Genomic DNA, 14,170 nt, shown 5'->3' with positions numbered 1-14,170 from the left:
ACTCATAGAAAATTCTGATTGAAGAAGTTGAGACCAAATCAGCTGAATGGGCTGAGCTGCATGCTGTTTTCCTTGCAGTGATGGAAGAATTGAACACAAGTCTGTATATCTGAGTTTTTACCAATTCTTGGGCAGAGGCAGGAAAATGACAATGGCCTATAAAAGGGATGCCTTGATGGAGCACAGCTCTATGGAAATTATTATAGAAATTAAAGGCATATTAAAATAGGAAAGGTTGATGCCCATCAGAACCCTCATCCAGGACTGGATGGGGATTGGAATCAGCAGGTGGCTATTGTGGTTTTCTCATTTGAGGTGGCCACTTGGGCCCAAGGGATGAGTGGACATGGGGGAGCTGCAGCAATGCAGAGACAAACTGATGGTCAACTCACCTCTCTTGTACCCTCAGAGGCACAAAATGCCAACAAGAACCGTCCTGTCTGCCATCAGGAGAGACAGAGGGTACAGATGGGCATGGGCAAGTTCCCTGGGGGAAAAGCCCTGCACATAGCTGGTAGGTGGATGACATCAGATGGATCTGGTGGCCCAAGGAAAACTACAGGGGCCCTGATGGAATAATCTCTTACTCTGAACTGGTTGTTGCATACCTGGTGGTAGATGCAAGTGCTCAAAGTACTGTAAAATGACTGGAAGAGAAGATACTTGTCCTAAGTTGGAGGGTGTCCCCCAAATGACATTTCCAAAGCCTAAACCCAGGAACTGTGGAGGTGAGCTCTATGGAATTGGGGTCTTTGCAGGCGTGATCAAGTTAAGATCTTCTGGATCAGAGAGATCTGAATCTCCAGTCTCCAGAGTGATGAGAAGAGAGATTTGTTGCTTGAAGTCTTGCAGTGTTGGTATCATGCTATGGCCATTCCAAGATAGTAATCTAACACTCTATCAACTCGGACAACCCGGTTGCATTTCTTCAGAACAATGGACACTTTTCAGCCCACAGATCAGCCAGCAAGAGCTACCGCCTCAGAATGATGCAGCAGGTTCCGTTTCATCCTCAAGATGGAAGTTGTTGGAAAGAAGAGTGAAACAGACAACCGAGATCTTTGTTGCCTAAAGCAGAGTGCAATAAAGGCAGGAAAGGCTGTGTTACACACATTTATGAGTGTGTGCTCACACACAACATGAGGGGGCCACAGGAAGTTCCCTTGACAGATTCCCCCACTTTTCTGCAGGATCCAGGGAGGAAGGAATGGGGTGCCAGTATGACCTACTTTCCATTGCTTTCCCACGTCACCTCAACATCCTTTTTTCCTACTGGATGTAGCAGGTCCTGAGCAAGAAACTGAACTGTAACATTGCACCTTCACGGAAGAACCCCTAATGGACTGTTGGGCTGTACTTTGCCTTGGCCCATCTGGCAAAGTTGGGCTTGAGAGTGAGAACTGCCATCCTGCCTTGCAGTAGAGGGCCCACTGGTTCTGCACCTCAGTGACCCTATTCTATACAAAGGGAGGGGACTGGGGGATGCTCAGGGCCTTGCTGCCACCAACCTGGACCAGCACAGAGGGCAACCCAATGTTCCTTCCAAAGGTGGACACATATAAATAAAACTCAGTGACCAATGGATAGAAGGAGAAATAGTAGCCAATGGGGAAGGAATGAATAAATGAGTCAGGCAACAAGGGAAATCCAGTTACGTGGTATCTTGAGAGATGGCCAGAGGAGAACAACGTTGACCCTCAGCACAATTACAAAGGATGCACTAAAGGATGAAGTCACGTTTGCCAAGCTTGCTCCTTCTTTTGGACCTTGACAAGGTCAGACGGAAGCCTGCAGAGCTGCGTGGCATTTTTCTGGTCACCAATATGACAATGAACTGGACCAACTGTTGAAGGCTGTTGAGAACTCCACTAATGTGCCCATTTTTTGACCCTTATTGTTCGGGTCACAGACATTACAAAGGGTATCATTTGGCAAGGGTCTGCAGGGACCTTTGCTTCACAGCAAGCCAATCACTGTGTGACTATAAACCCTGGTGACCCTGGTGAATGATTGCTATCAAAGGGCCCTGGTTACTCAGGACAGGCCATAGCAGCAGCATGCCCAGCAGGCCACAGTGCCCTATGCACACAAATAGAGAGCACCCACTGGGTGGATGGAAAGCTGCTGAACAGGACAGGCTTTCTGATGGGACTAGAGCAGGAAGGTGGTCTGAACTCCCTGGGACACAGGCCCACTCTGAGTCTCAATGACCACGGGAGGCCCTGCAGCCCACTCCAATGAAATCACATCCAAGTGCGACTAGCACTCATCCACTCCAGTATGGGTGACCCAATGATCCTGGTTGCAAAGCATGTGTGCTAACTCGCACAGGCCCTGAGAACAAAATGGCCCCAGTGTGCCATGGAACCACATCAGCAATGAGATGTGAGTTATACAAAGTTTCCTAGCTCTGTATGTCCTTCTAGTATATTGTTGAGTCTCTTGGGGACCACTGGTGCACTCCCTCCCCAGCCCCAGCCAGTAATTCTGCCTCTCTTCTCAGCAGCCCATTCCTGTCCCTACCCAACCTGACATTCCAGGAGCCAAGACCTCTGTATTGACATTGTCACCAACCCAGGCAGTCAATACTGGGACTCAGTGGGTGATGTGGGGAGGAAGGGAAAGAAAGCCAGGCACTCCCTGAGCCTCAGTATACCCATCTGTCAAATGGAGTCATTTGGAAAGGGAAATGGAACAAATATTTGGGCATGGGGCAGGGGCTGGCCCTAGGCAGGCAGCTGAGACCCCAAGCCCAGCCAGGACCTGCACAAAGAGTGAGGAGGAGCCACCAGAACGGTTTATTATAGCTCAGGGTCTCTGGGTGGGGTTGGGGGTTTTGGTCATGGTGACCCATTCTAGCGAGGCAAGGCACAGAGCTGGTAGGGGAATGGGGCCACCAAGGTGGAAGGGGGGCCCTGGTTGCTGGGCTGGGGCTGCCCGGCGGGCACCGAGAAGCTGAAGTGCTGCAGGAGGCAGGTGAAGAAATGGAAGAGCTCCATGCGGGCCAGGGGCTCCCCGAGGCATGCGAGGTGGCCTGTGGGTGGGCACAGGGGCTTGGTGAGGAGGGACGGCCAGGGACTTTCCCATTCCAGACCCCTTAGGAAGACGGCAGGACCCAGCACCCCACAGGCACCTGCTGAGAAAGGCATGAAGGCCTCTGGCTTCACAAAGCGGCCTGGGCGTCCAGGAAGTGTTCCAGGTGGAAGTGGAAGGGCTTCTCCCAGACGGTCTCATCCTTCAGCACCGATGACAGGTTGAGGATGAGTTGTGTCCCCTGTGCAGGAGATGCCAGGACTGGGGTGAGAGTCCAGGTTTGGGGGATGTTGCACCCTCTGCCACTGCACGTGCACAGGCACACGCCATGTGCCTGACACATGCCTGGGCCATTCAAGACATGCTCCACCCAAGAAGCTTTCCTGAATTCTGTCCCCAGGCTGGGCATGGGTAGAGTGGCCAGGCTCTACCTTGGGGATGAGGAAACCCTGGATCTCGGTGTCACGGGAGGTCATGTGTGGCACGCCCAGGGGAACGATATCCCCGAAGCGCTGCACCTCGTGGATCACAGCTGTGGTGAAGGGCATGCGCCCCTGGTCCGCCATCTTGGGTCGCCTGCCCCACCCTATCACCTCATCGATCTCGTTGTGGACTCGGCCTGGGCAGAGAAGCACCCAAAGTAGGTTAGAACCCAGGAGGCTGGGTGCCACCCTTGACTTGACCACTGAGTATCCCCCCTCCTTAGGGGTCAGTGTCCACATGGAGGAGACACCACTGCTACAGGACCCTGGGCCCAGCTCTGGGCAGTGTCCCTGGTGTCCAGAGGAAGCTTAGGAACCCCTGCTTGACACTGTCCACCGGAGCACACCCGGTCCCCACCCTCCGCATCCCAGGCGGGTCTCCCACTGCACATCTGGGTGCAGGATCATGAGCAGGAGGGCCCAGGCCAGTGTGGTCGAGGTGGTCACCATCCCCGCAATGAACAGGTCGGCCACCACCACACGCAGGTTGGCATCATTGAAGCTGCTCTCAGGGTTCCCCTTGGCCTGGGCCTGGCAGAGAGGGCCAGTTCAGCAGGAGAGGGAGGGCACGCTCACACAGAACCCCACCCCGTGCCGCTCAGCCTGGGTGCCTGGTCACTGGGTGATGCCTCAGTCCCCCAACCTAGCCCCTCAAGCCAACCCCCACGCAGTAACAGATAACCTGCCTCTCACCTTCTCCACTTCACACATAAAGGTATCTGTCAGGTCACGGGGGGGGGGGGGGGGGGGGGGGGGGGGGGGGGGGGGGGGGGGGGGTGTTGGGCCTGTGCTCTGTGAGCAGCTCTTCCAGCAGGTGAATGAGGCTCTTCTGCCTCCGGAAGGCCTTGCCGGCCATCCCCGGGATGCGCAGGAGAAACGGGAAAGCGTTCACCACCAGTGAGGACCGCAGAGCAGGGAAATGGGTCCTCCCTGCGCTCAGCCTGCTCCCTGGCCAAGTCGCGTCCCAGGCACTAGTGGCCCTGTCTCCCGCCCTGAACTCTGGGCCTGTACTCTCGGCTGCTCCCAGGCCTGCCCTTCACCCCCTCACCCCCAGGCACAAATACGCCTCCCCGGAGTGCCAGGCGCAGGGTGGTGGCCTCCTTCAGGACCGCGCCGGACACCGACACCTGTCCCTGCCTCCCGCTCCCGCTCCCGCCCCCGCCCCCAAGCACCTCTCTGAGAAAGCCGGAGTCATTCCCTATGCCCTCCAGCAGCCCCAGGAGCTTGCGGAAGGACGGGTCGCTGTACTCGAAGCGGCGCCCGTGGGTGAGGGAGGCGATCACGTTGCACACCGCTTGGCTCAGGAGGAGGCTGGGACTAAAGGGGCGTCCTGGAGAGGGAGGGTGCGGGTCAGGGAGGGTCGCCCCGCGTGTCCCCGCGCCCTCGGTCCTGCACTCACCGTCATAGTCCGTGAAGGCGGCGCAGAGACAGGCGGCCTCCTCGGTCACCCACTGCTCCAGCGACTTCTTGCCGAGACCGAAGTCGCGCATGGTGGACACGCAGAAGCGCCGCTGCTCGCGCCACGCGGGTCCATAGCGCGCAGCGATCACACCTGCCGCGGGGCGGGGCGATCACGTGGGCGTGGCCAATGTAGGCCGTGGCTCCGCCCTTCACCTGTCCAACCTGATGCTTCTCTTTCTTGCTCAGGGAGACCCCAACTCCCCGCTCTGTTCCAGTGCATCCTGCCTCGACCACCCCACCCACCTCTGTCAGGCCCCGCCCAATGCCCCGCCCGCGCCAAAATCCCACCGCCGGACCCTCTGTGCCCTGCAGCTGCCTCTCCCCGCATGGGTGGACCTTCTCCTGCCCCCCATGCCCAGCCATCTGCACCCGCTCGGCCCTGCCGGCCCTGGCGTCACTGCTCTCCTAGCTCCCGCTGGGACCCTGTCTCTGTCTCTGCCACCCCCTACCTTGTGCGTGGGGCCCGGAGCCCAGCTGCTCCCTCAGGGGCACTGGCGGGCGGTCCGAGGTGTCCTCTCCGCGTTGCAGCGCTGCCTCGCGCACGGCAGCCAGCCCGTTGACCACGACCACGGGCTTCCAGCCCAGCTGAACGCCGAACACGTCCCCGAAGCGGCGCCGCAGCTGCAGGCCCAAGGCCGAGGGCGCCGACAAGCCCGGGACCTGGCAGGCTGCTGGCCCGTCTAACCACACCAGTTTAAGGGGCTCCAAGGACACCTGCCTCCTGCCTCGAGGTCAAACCCTCCCCAGCACTAGGACCTCACCTTGGAGCCCACTGTCCAGAGCCGCCACAAGAGGCACCAAAATTGTCAGTTGGCCTGAGTCGGCATCTCAGTTTACTGATGAGGAAACAGGCTTGGTGAGGGGAGCAGGGAAGCCACAGGTCCCTCAGTGGGGATGGATTTGTGCCCGGTCACTGTAACCCTCTCCACCATGATTTCACAAATAAATGGTGCTCTCCAGTAGGACACCCCCTTCCCAGCAGCAACCTCCCCTTCTTCTCAAGGACGTTTCTTTGGTTGTCATCAGAGGAGACTGACTCAGTTTGGTCTTCTGTAAACTGTGCCATCCAACTGGATCCCAAACCCACTGCCAGGTCCTGACCACCTCCACGCTTTGTCCTCTCCACACTGTGCTTTCCCAGCAAAGGTCCCTCCCCAGGAAGCATCTGAGCAGCTGCTTCTTCTGGTCCAGCTTCTTGTCCAGCCTTTGGCTCCACCTACCACCTCATGATTGGTCCTAGGAGGACTGCCCAGGACCCCTGCTGTCTCCCAGTCCACCACCTCCCTTACCTCGTTGAAGCTGTTTGGCATGTCCTTGGGGTTCACTTGCAGGAAGTTGCCCAGTCCGGGCAGTGGCAGGGGGCCTGGTGGGTAGCGTGGGGCCCAGCGTACACACCGGTGCATCAGGTCCACCAGGGGCAGGAAGATGGCCACAGCCACAGCCAGGGGCGCCAGCACCTCCCCAGTCAGCAGTCCCATGGCTGCCTCACCACCTACCAGAATCCTGGGCAGGAGAGGAGATGGGCATGCAGAGAGCAGATCACACCAGGCACGTGGGGGTCAGAGCAGGAACTCCCAGCACACAGACAGTTTCCACAGACTGCCCTGCCTTTCATGAGAAGCCAGGGCCTGACCTATGCCCTCTGCCCTTACCCAGTCTGTTTGGATCGACGATTGTATAAGCAGGGAGGAGCCCTCCACGTCAGTGTTAGGGAGCTCGGGGTTGCTGCCACTTCTGTTCTTCTCCAGGTACCTGCCCAGGTGGAGCAGGAGCAGAAGACCTGGAGGAGAAGCAGCCCCCTCCCTTGGCTCTGTGCAGGCTGCTTGGAGGTCTCAGGGCTAATACAAACCCATGGAGGATGATTTGACCCTGTCAACCCCCTAATGTGTTTACAACCTGGCCCTCCGAACATGCCCTCGCCCTTTCTCTCCTCTCACCTGCTCCTCCTTGAGCGACCTTCACTACCAAGGTGTGTCATCCACACTTGGGGCCTTAGGGAGGCCATGATAGTCAGCAGGGCCCTGGGCTGCAGGAGGCCAGAGGAGAATGAGGCTCTCCAGCTGGCCCCCCACCTCACACTCACACTGTGCACACTCAAGGTACACAGAGACCGACACACAGAGCCACCCTCCCCTCACCCGCCCCTCATGCCTTCACTGCTCAGCCTGGTGACTGGGGGATGCCCAGGCCCCACCTGTCCTGATCTCTCTACCCCTTGCTCTGAGTGTCACCTCCCTGCCAGGGTGGGGACTCGACCTTCTTCCACTGCAGACGGGCTGGGATTTGGGACGAGTTTTAAAATCAGTTAAGCTGATTAAAACCCAAAGTCTGAGACCCAGTCAAAGGGGAAAGTGGGGGAGACCAGAGGTGGGGCAGAGGCATTTCCCAGAGCAGGGGGCAGGGAGGGCCTGGCATGGCTGCTCCACCATGGGCCCCCTCGCCCAGCCCGGGGGCGTGTGAGGAAAGCTTTTTCTCTGTCCTGGAAAGAGCTTGAGTATTTAATAGCTTGAGGGTTTGGAGATGCTCTCCCCCAGCTGAGGCAGGGTGTGGAGCAATTCATCCACCCATTCCCAAACAGTAGTGGACGAGACCTTTCCCATGGTGCTCTCTCTTTAGAGAGCCTCAGCACAACCAACAGATACAGGAGTCTGGGGTTGTGTGTCCTTTGGTTACTGGCTTTCAAGTTTTGTAATCACTCCTTGGCTTGGGAAAGCAAGTCTCTGAATTCCCACACCCCCCTTATCCTGCCAGTTCCATTGACCAAGAGTGCAGCTTGCCTTCCCTGCCCCTTGCCTTGGTCCCAGCTTGGGTTCGGTTATACCCATGAAGAGTGTGCCAGTTGTGCAGGGTCCTGGGCTGGAGGTAAGAAAAATGGTGGGTGCCCTGCTCCAAGGGGCTCATGACCAGGGGAGGAGAGGAAGGGCTACAGAGAGCTGACATGGAAGCCACAGCACAGGGACTGCTTGAGGGTCATGGGGACTGCGATGGATTGAAGCTTTATGTTCCCCAGAAAAGACCATGTTCTTTTACTTCATCCTGTGGGTGCAGACCTATTGTGGGTGGGACCTTTTGGTTAGGTTATTTCAATTGAGATGTGACCCATCTCATGCAAACTGGGTCTTAATCATTTCTTTAAACATTTTTTATTGTGAAATATAATATACGTACAGAAAAATGGTAACTTTCAAAGTATGATTTAACAACTAGTTAAAGAGCAAATTTCAAGGAATATTACAGGCTACAGTTCTACCATTTCAGTTATTTCCTTCTAGCTGATTTAATACCCTAGAGATTAAAAAAAAAGGAAATATTTAAAGATTCAGTGCTCTTAATCCTTTGTTAAATCCTATCTAGTCAGTTGCTACTCTTCCTTCTCATTTGATTGTTGTCTCAGTCTTCAAGGATATCTGGGCAGTGACCACCCTATCTCAACATTATGGGGCAGGGCATGCAGCTGGTTGATGTTCTTGAAGAGGCTGTTGTCTCTGTGGTCTGGGAATTACCTGGCATAGGAACTTGGAAGATTTAAGTTTTGAAAAATAAACTGAGTGAGTGAAACATTTTTAGAGCCTCAGCTAGGGACCTGGGTATTTTTTAGGATTTGGAGGACTACTTTTGATTTGTGCTTGGCATACTGTGGGCATTTGGAATATCTAGCTGAAGGGTGCATAAGAGTAACCTCCAGGATAGCCTCTCAACTCTATTTGAAATCTCTTGGCCACTGAAACCTTATTTTGTTACCTTTCTTTTCCCCCTTTTGGTCAAGAAGGCATTTTGAATCCCTTGCTATCAGGGCCAGGCTCATTCCTTTGAGTTGTGTCCCATGGTGCCAGGAAAATTCACTCCCCTGGGAGTCGTGTCCCAGGTAGGGGGGAAAGTAATGCACTTATTTGCAGACTTGGGCTTAGAGAGAGAAAGGCCACAACTGAGCAACAACAGAGACTCTCTGGAAATGACTCTTAGGCATAATTACAGGTAGGCTTAGCTTCTCCTTTACAGCCATAAGGTTCAAAAGAACAAGCCTCAAGATCGAGGGCTTGACTTATTAAGTACAGAGTTCTTAATTTCACACGGCATATGTTCTGTCCAAACAATCAATGTCTCACATTATCTTATTTGTACAATCTTCATCACTCTCAATTATTTTTCATTTTTTTATTGTAGAATATAACATCTATAAAAGAAGTGATAACTTTCAAAGTGGTATTTAACAAGTAGAGAGCACTTTTAAAAAATGTTATTGGTTACAGGTCCACAGTTTATGTTATTCCTTATTGCTAAATATAACATATATTTAGAAAGGTGATAATAGTCAATGTACAATTTAAGAAATAGCTATAGAGAAAATTTCAAAGAATGTTATGGGTTACATTTCTACCATTTCAGTTCTTTCCTTTTAGCTATTCTAATATACTAACTAGCAACTAAGAAAAAAAAATTATATAAAGATTCAGTACTTGTAATCATTTGTGAAATTCTACCCTGTCTGTTCCTGCCCCTTCCTCTAGTTCAATCACTTTCCCGACCTTCAGAGATGACTAGGTAGTGACCACCCTAACATGTTCATGTTGGAAAGGGCTATTGACATTATGTGAAAGGGGGACATATCTGGTTGATGTACTTGAAGAGGCTATTGCCTCTGGGTTTTGGGAATTATCTGGCATAGGAGCACTCTGGAAGATTTAAGTTTCTCAAAAATAAACCTAGCAAGTGAAACTTTTATAGAGTCTAAGAGAGGGTCCAGGTTATTCTTTAGGGGTTTCAGGACTACTGTGGATTTGGGCTTATCATTCTCTGGTCATTTGGCATAGCTAGCTGAAGCTTGTATAGGAGTAAACTGCAGGATAGCCTCTCAATTCTATTTGAAATCTCTTGGCCACTGAAACCTTATTTTGTTTCCTTTCTTTTCCCCATTTTGGTCAAAAAATAATTCTCAGTCCCTCAATGCCAGGGCCAGGCTCATTGCTGGGATCCGTGTCCCACATTGCCACAGACATTCACTCACCTGGGAGTCCTGTCCCACATCGGGGGAAGGGTGATGAATATATTTGCAGAGTTGGGCTCAGAGAAAGAAAGCCACAACTGAGCAACAAGAGGTTCTCTGGAGGTAACTCCTAGGCATAATTATAGGTGGGCTTAGCCTCCCCTTTACATTCATAACTTTCACAACAATAAGCCTCAATATCAAGGACTTTGCTTACTAAGTAGGGTGTTCCTAATTTCACATTTGTTCTGCCCAAGATAAACAATCAGTGTCTCACATTATCTTCACTTAGCTCTACATTCATCATCACTCACCATTTTAAACAATTCTCATGACCCAGAACACCCCAAAGCTCTTAACAGCCCTTAATTATTTCTCCCCAGTATTTGTGTGGTACTGCTAAGGGATTCCTATTGAAAAGAGTTCCTAGTGTGCACAAAGCAGTTTTCCCCATATACCACTCTGTTGTTAACTCTTTAGACCAGTGTCATACCTTTGAAATATATCATGCAAGCACTTATTTATATTTGTAGTGTTAATCTGTATGATACATGCCCTTAAACAACCTCTTTCAATTATGTTCACCTTAAATGCAGCTGTGATACCCATAATCCCATTAATGTACAATCATTACCCCATCCATTCCCAGATCTTTAACTTCACCCTCATAAACATAACAGAACATATTAGATTATCATTCCCCCTTCACTAGCTTCTGTCTTTCTATGTTCATCTATATTCTACCCTATAAGACACTGATTTTTCACTGTTCAGGAAGTTCATAGTAGCAGTAACATATACTATCCCTCCTTTTGTGTCTGACTTATTTCACTCAGCATTATATCTGCAAGGTTCTTCAATGTTGCCCTATGTTGCAGGACTTCATTCCTTCTCACTGCTGCATAGTATTGCATGGAGTGTATATACTACATTTTGTTTATCCGCTCATCTGTTGAAGGACACATGGATTGTTTCCATCACTTGACAGTTGTGGACAATGTCGCTATGAATATTGGTGTGCAAATATCTGTTTGTGTTACCGCTTTCAGATCTTCTGGTGTATACTGAGAAGTGGAATTGCCAGTTTGTAGGGTAACTCGATATCTAGTTTTCTGAGGAAACATCAAACTGACTTCCACAGTGGCTGTACCATTATACATTCCGAAGAGCAATGAATAAGGGTTCAAATTTCTCCATATTCATTCCAGCATTTGTTGTTTCCTGTTTGTTCAATGGCAGCTGTTCTTATTGGTGTAATTTGATAGCCTACTTTGGTTTTGATGTGCATCTCCCTAAGAGCTAGTGAAGATGAATAGTTTTTCACATGTTTTTTAGCCATTTGTATTTCCTCTTCAAAAAAAAGTCTTTTCATAACTTTTACCCATTTTATAATTGAACTGTTTGTTCTATTGTCTTTGAGTTGTAGGATTTCTTTACACATGGAGGATATCAGTCTCTTTTCAAATTTATGGTTTCCACATGAATTTTTTCTCCCATTGAATTGGCTGCCTCTTCACCTTTTTGACAAAGTCTTTGGGGCACAAAAGCTTTTGCTGTGAGGAGTTCCCATGTTTCTATTTTTTATTTCATTGCTTGTGCTTTGGGTATAAGGTCTAAGAAGCTACCTCCTATTAATAGGTCTTGAGGATGTTTCCCTATATCACCTTCTAAGAGTTTTATTGTGCTTTCTCCTATATTGAGGTCTTTGAAACACTTTGAGTTAATTTTGTATAGGGTGTGAGGTAGGTGTCCTCTTTCATTCTTTTGGTTACGGCTATCCAGTTCTCCCAGCCCCATTTGTTGAAAAGACTGTTCCATTCCAGTTCAGTGGATTTGGTGGCCTTATCAAAGATCAGCAGACCCTAGATCTGGGGGTCTATTTCAAAACTCTTGATTTTTTTTCCATTGATCAATATGTCCATCTTTGTGCCAATACCATACTCTTTTGACAACTGGGGCTTTGTGGTAGGTTTTATATCAGGAAGTATAAGTCCTGCCACTTTGTACTTCCCTTTTAGAATATTTTTGGCAACTTGAGGCCCCTTTCACTTGCAAATAATTTGATAACTATCTTTTCCAAGTCTACAAAGTAGGTTTTTAGAACTTTGATTGGAATTGCATTGAATCTGTAGATGAGTTTGGGTAAAATTGACATCTTGACATTTAGCCTTCCTATCCATGAACATGTATTTGCACCTAATTAGGTCCCCACTGATTTCTTTTAGTAAAGTTTTGTAATTTTGGGGTAGAGATCTTTTACATCCTTGGTTAAGTTTATTCCTAGGTACTCAATTTTTTTAGTTTCTATTGTGAATGGAATTTTTTTTCTTCATTGCCTCTTCAGTTAGGTCATTAATAGTGTATAGGAACCTTACTGACTTATTCACATTAATCTTGTATCCCTGCTGAATTTTTTTATTAGCTCAAATGGTTTTGCATTGATTTCTCAGGATTTTACAAATATAAGATCATATCACTTGCAATTAATGACAGTCTTACTTCTTCCTTTCCAATTTGGATGCCTTTTATTTCTTTGTATTGGTGAATTGCTCTGGCTAGAACTTCTAACACAATGTTGAATAAGAGTAGTGGCAGTGGGCATCCTTGTCTCTCTCCCCATCTTAGAGGGAAGGCTTTCACTCTCACAGAATTGAGTGCTATGCTGGCTGTGGGTTTTTCACTTATGCCCTTTATCATATTGAGTAATGCTCCTTCAATTCCTAAATTTTGAAGTTTTTTAATCAAAAAGGAATGCTGAAATTTTTCAAATTCACTTTCAGGGACTATTGAGGTGATCATTTGATTTTTCCCTTTTGATTTGTTAATGTGTTAGATTACACTGATTGATTTCTTATGTTGAGCTCCCCTTGCATGCAAAAAATGAACCCCACTTGTTTGTGGGGTATAATTCTTTTGGATATGATTTGCAAGTATTTTGCTGAGAATTTTTGCATCTATATTCATTAGGGAGATTGGCCTATAGTTTTCCCTTTTTGCAGCATCTTTACATGGTTTTGTTATTAGAGTGATATTAGCTTCATAAAATGAGTAAGGTAGTGCTCTTTTTTCTTCAATTTTGTGAAAAAGTTTGAGCAGGAATGGTGTCAATTCTTTTTGGAAAGTTTGATTAAATTCCCCTGCTAAGCCATATGGCCCTGGGTTTTATTGTAGGAAAATTTTTGATGACTGATTGGATCGCATTTGCTTCTGATTGGTTTGTTGAGGTCTTCTATTTCTTCCTGGGTCAGTCTAGGTTGTTCATGTGTTTCCAGGAAATTGTTATTTCTTCTAGGTTGTCTAGTTTGTTGGCATACACTTGCTCATAGTATCCTCTTGGTTTTTTTGTTTGTTTGTTTGTTTGTTTGTTTGTTAAGTTCTTCATGACCTAGAGTAATGTCCCTACTCTCATTTCTGACTTTGCTGATTTGGGTCTTCTCTTTTGTTGGCTTTGTCAGTCTACTAAGGTTTTGTCAATCTTTTTGAACTACTCAAAGAACCAACTTTTTCTATTTATTCTTTCTCCTTTAATATTTATTACTTCTTTTCCTCAATTTGCTTTAGATTTAATTTGCTGATCATTCCCTAGACTCTTCTGTTGTTCCATTAGTTCTTTGGTTTTAGCTCTTTCTTCCTTTTTGATGCGTGCATTTAGAACTATAAATTACCCCCTGAGCCGTGCTTCACTGCATCCCATATATTTTGATATGTTGTGTCTTAATATTCATTCATCTGTCTAGATATTTCTGATTTCTCTTGCAGTTTCTTGTTTGACCCACTGGTAGTTTAGGAGTGTGTTGTTTAACCTCCAGATATCTGTGAAAGATCTGGTTCTTTGGTGGTTATTGATTTCTAGTTGCATTCCATTATGGTCAGAGAATGTGCTTTGAAGAATTTCAATATTTTTAAACTTATTAATACTTGTTTTATGCTCCAGTATAAGTGATCTAAACTGGAGAACATTCCATGAGTGTTAGAGAGGAATATATATCCTAGTACTTTGGGATGTAAGTATCTATATATGTCTGTTAATTCTAATCCATTTATCACATCGTTTGGGCTCTCCATTTCCTTATTGGTTCTGTTTCTAGTTTTCTTTCTATAGAAGACAGGGGTATATTGAAGTCTCCCACTATTATTATAGAAATGTCACTTGCTCCCTTCAGTTTAGCCAATGTATGTTTCATGTTCTTCAGAGCTTCTTGCTTGAGTG

The 14,170-nt window shown here is 48.5% G+C and overlaps 1 pseudogene; it reads right to left on the bottom strand.

The window, feature by feature from the left end:
- Positions 1-2,855: 2,855 nt before the first annotated feature.
- Positions 2,856-6,454, bottom strand: LOC119542169 (annotated as a pseudogene).
- Between the last annotated feature and the right edge of the window lie 7,716 nt (positions 6,455-14,170).

This window comes from Choloepus didactylus, chromosome 8 (genome assembly GCF_015220235.1).
Source record: "Choloepus didactylus isolate mChoDid1 chromosome 8, mChoDid1.pri, whole genome shotgun sequence".
NCBI classification, from domain to species: Eukaryota; Metazoa; Chordata; class Mammalia; order Pilosa; family Megalonychidae; genus Choloepus; species Choloepus didactylus.
This window is presented reverse-complemented; position numbering and strand designations above follow the sequence as displayed.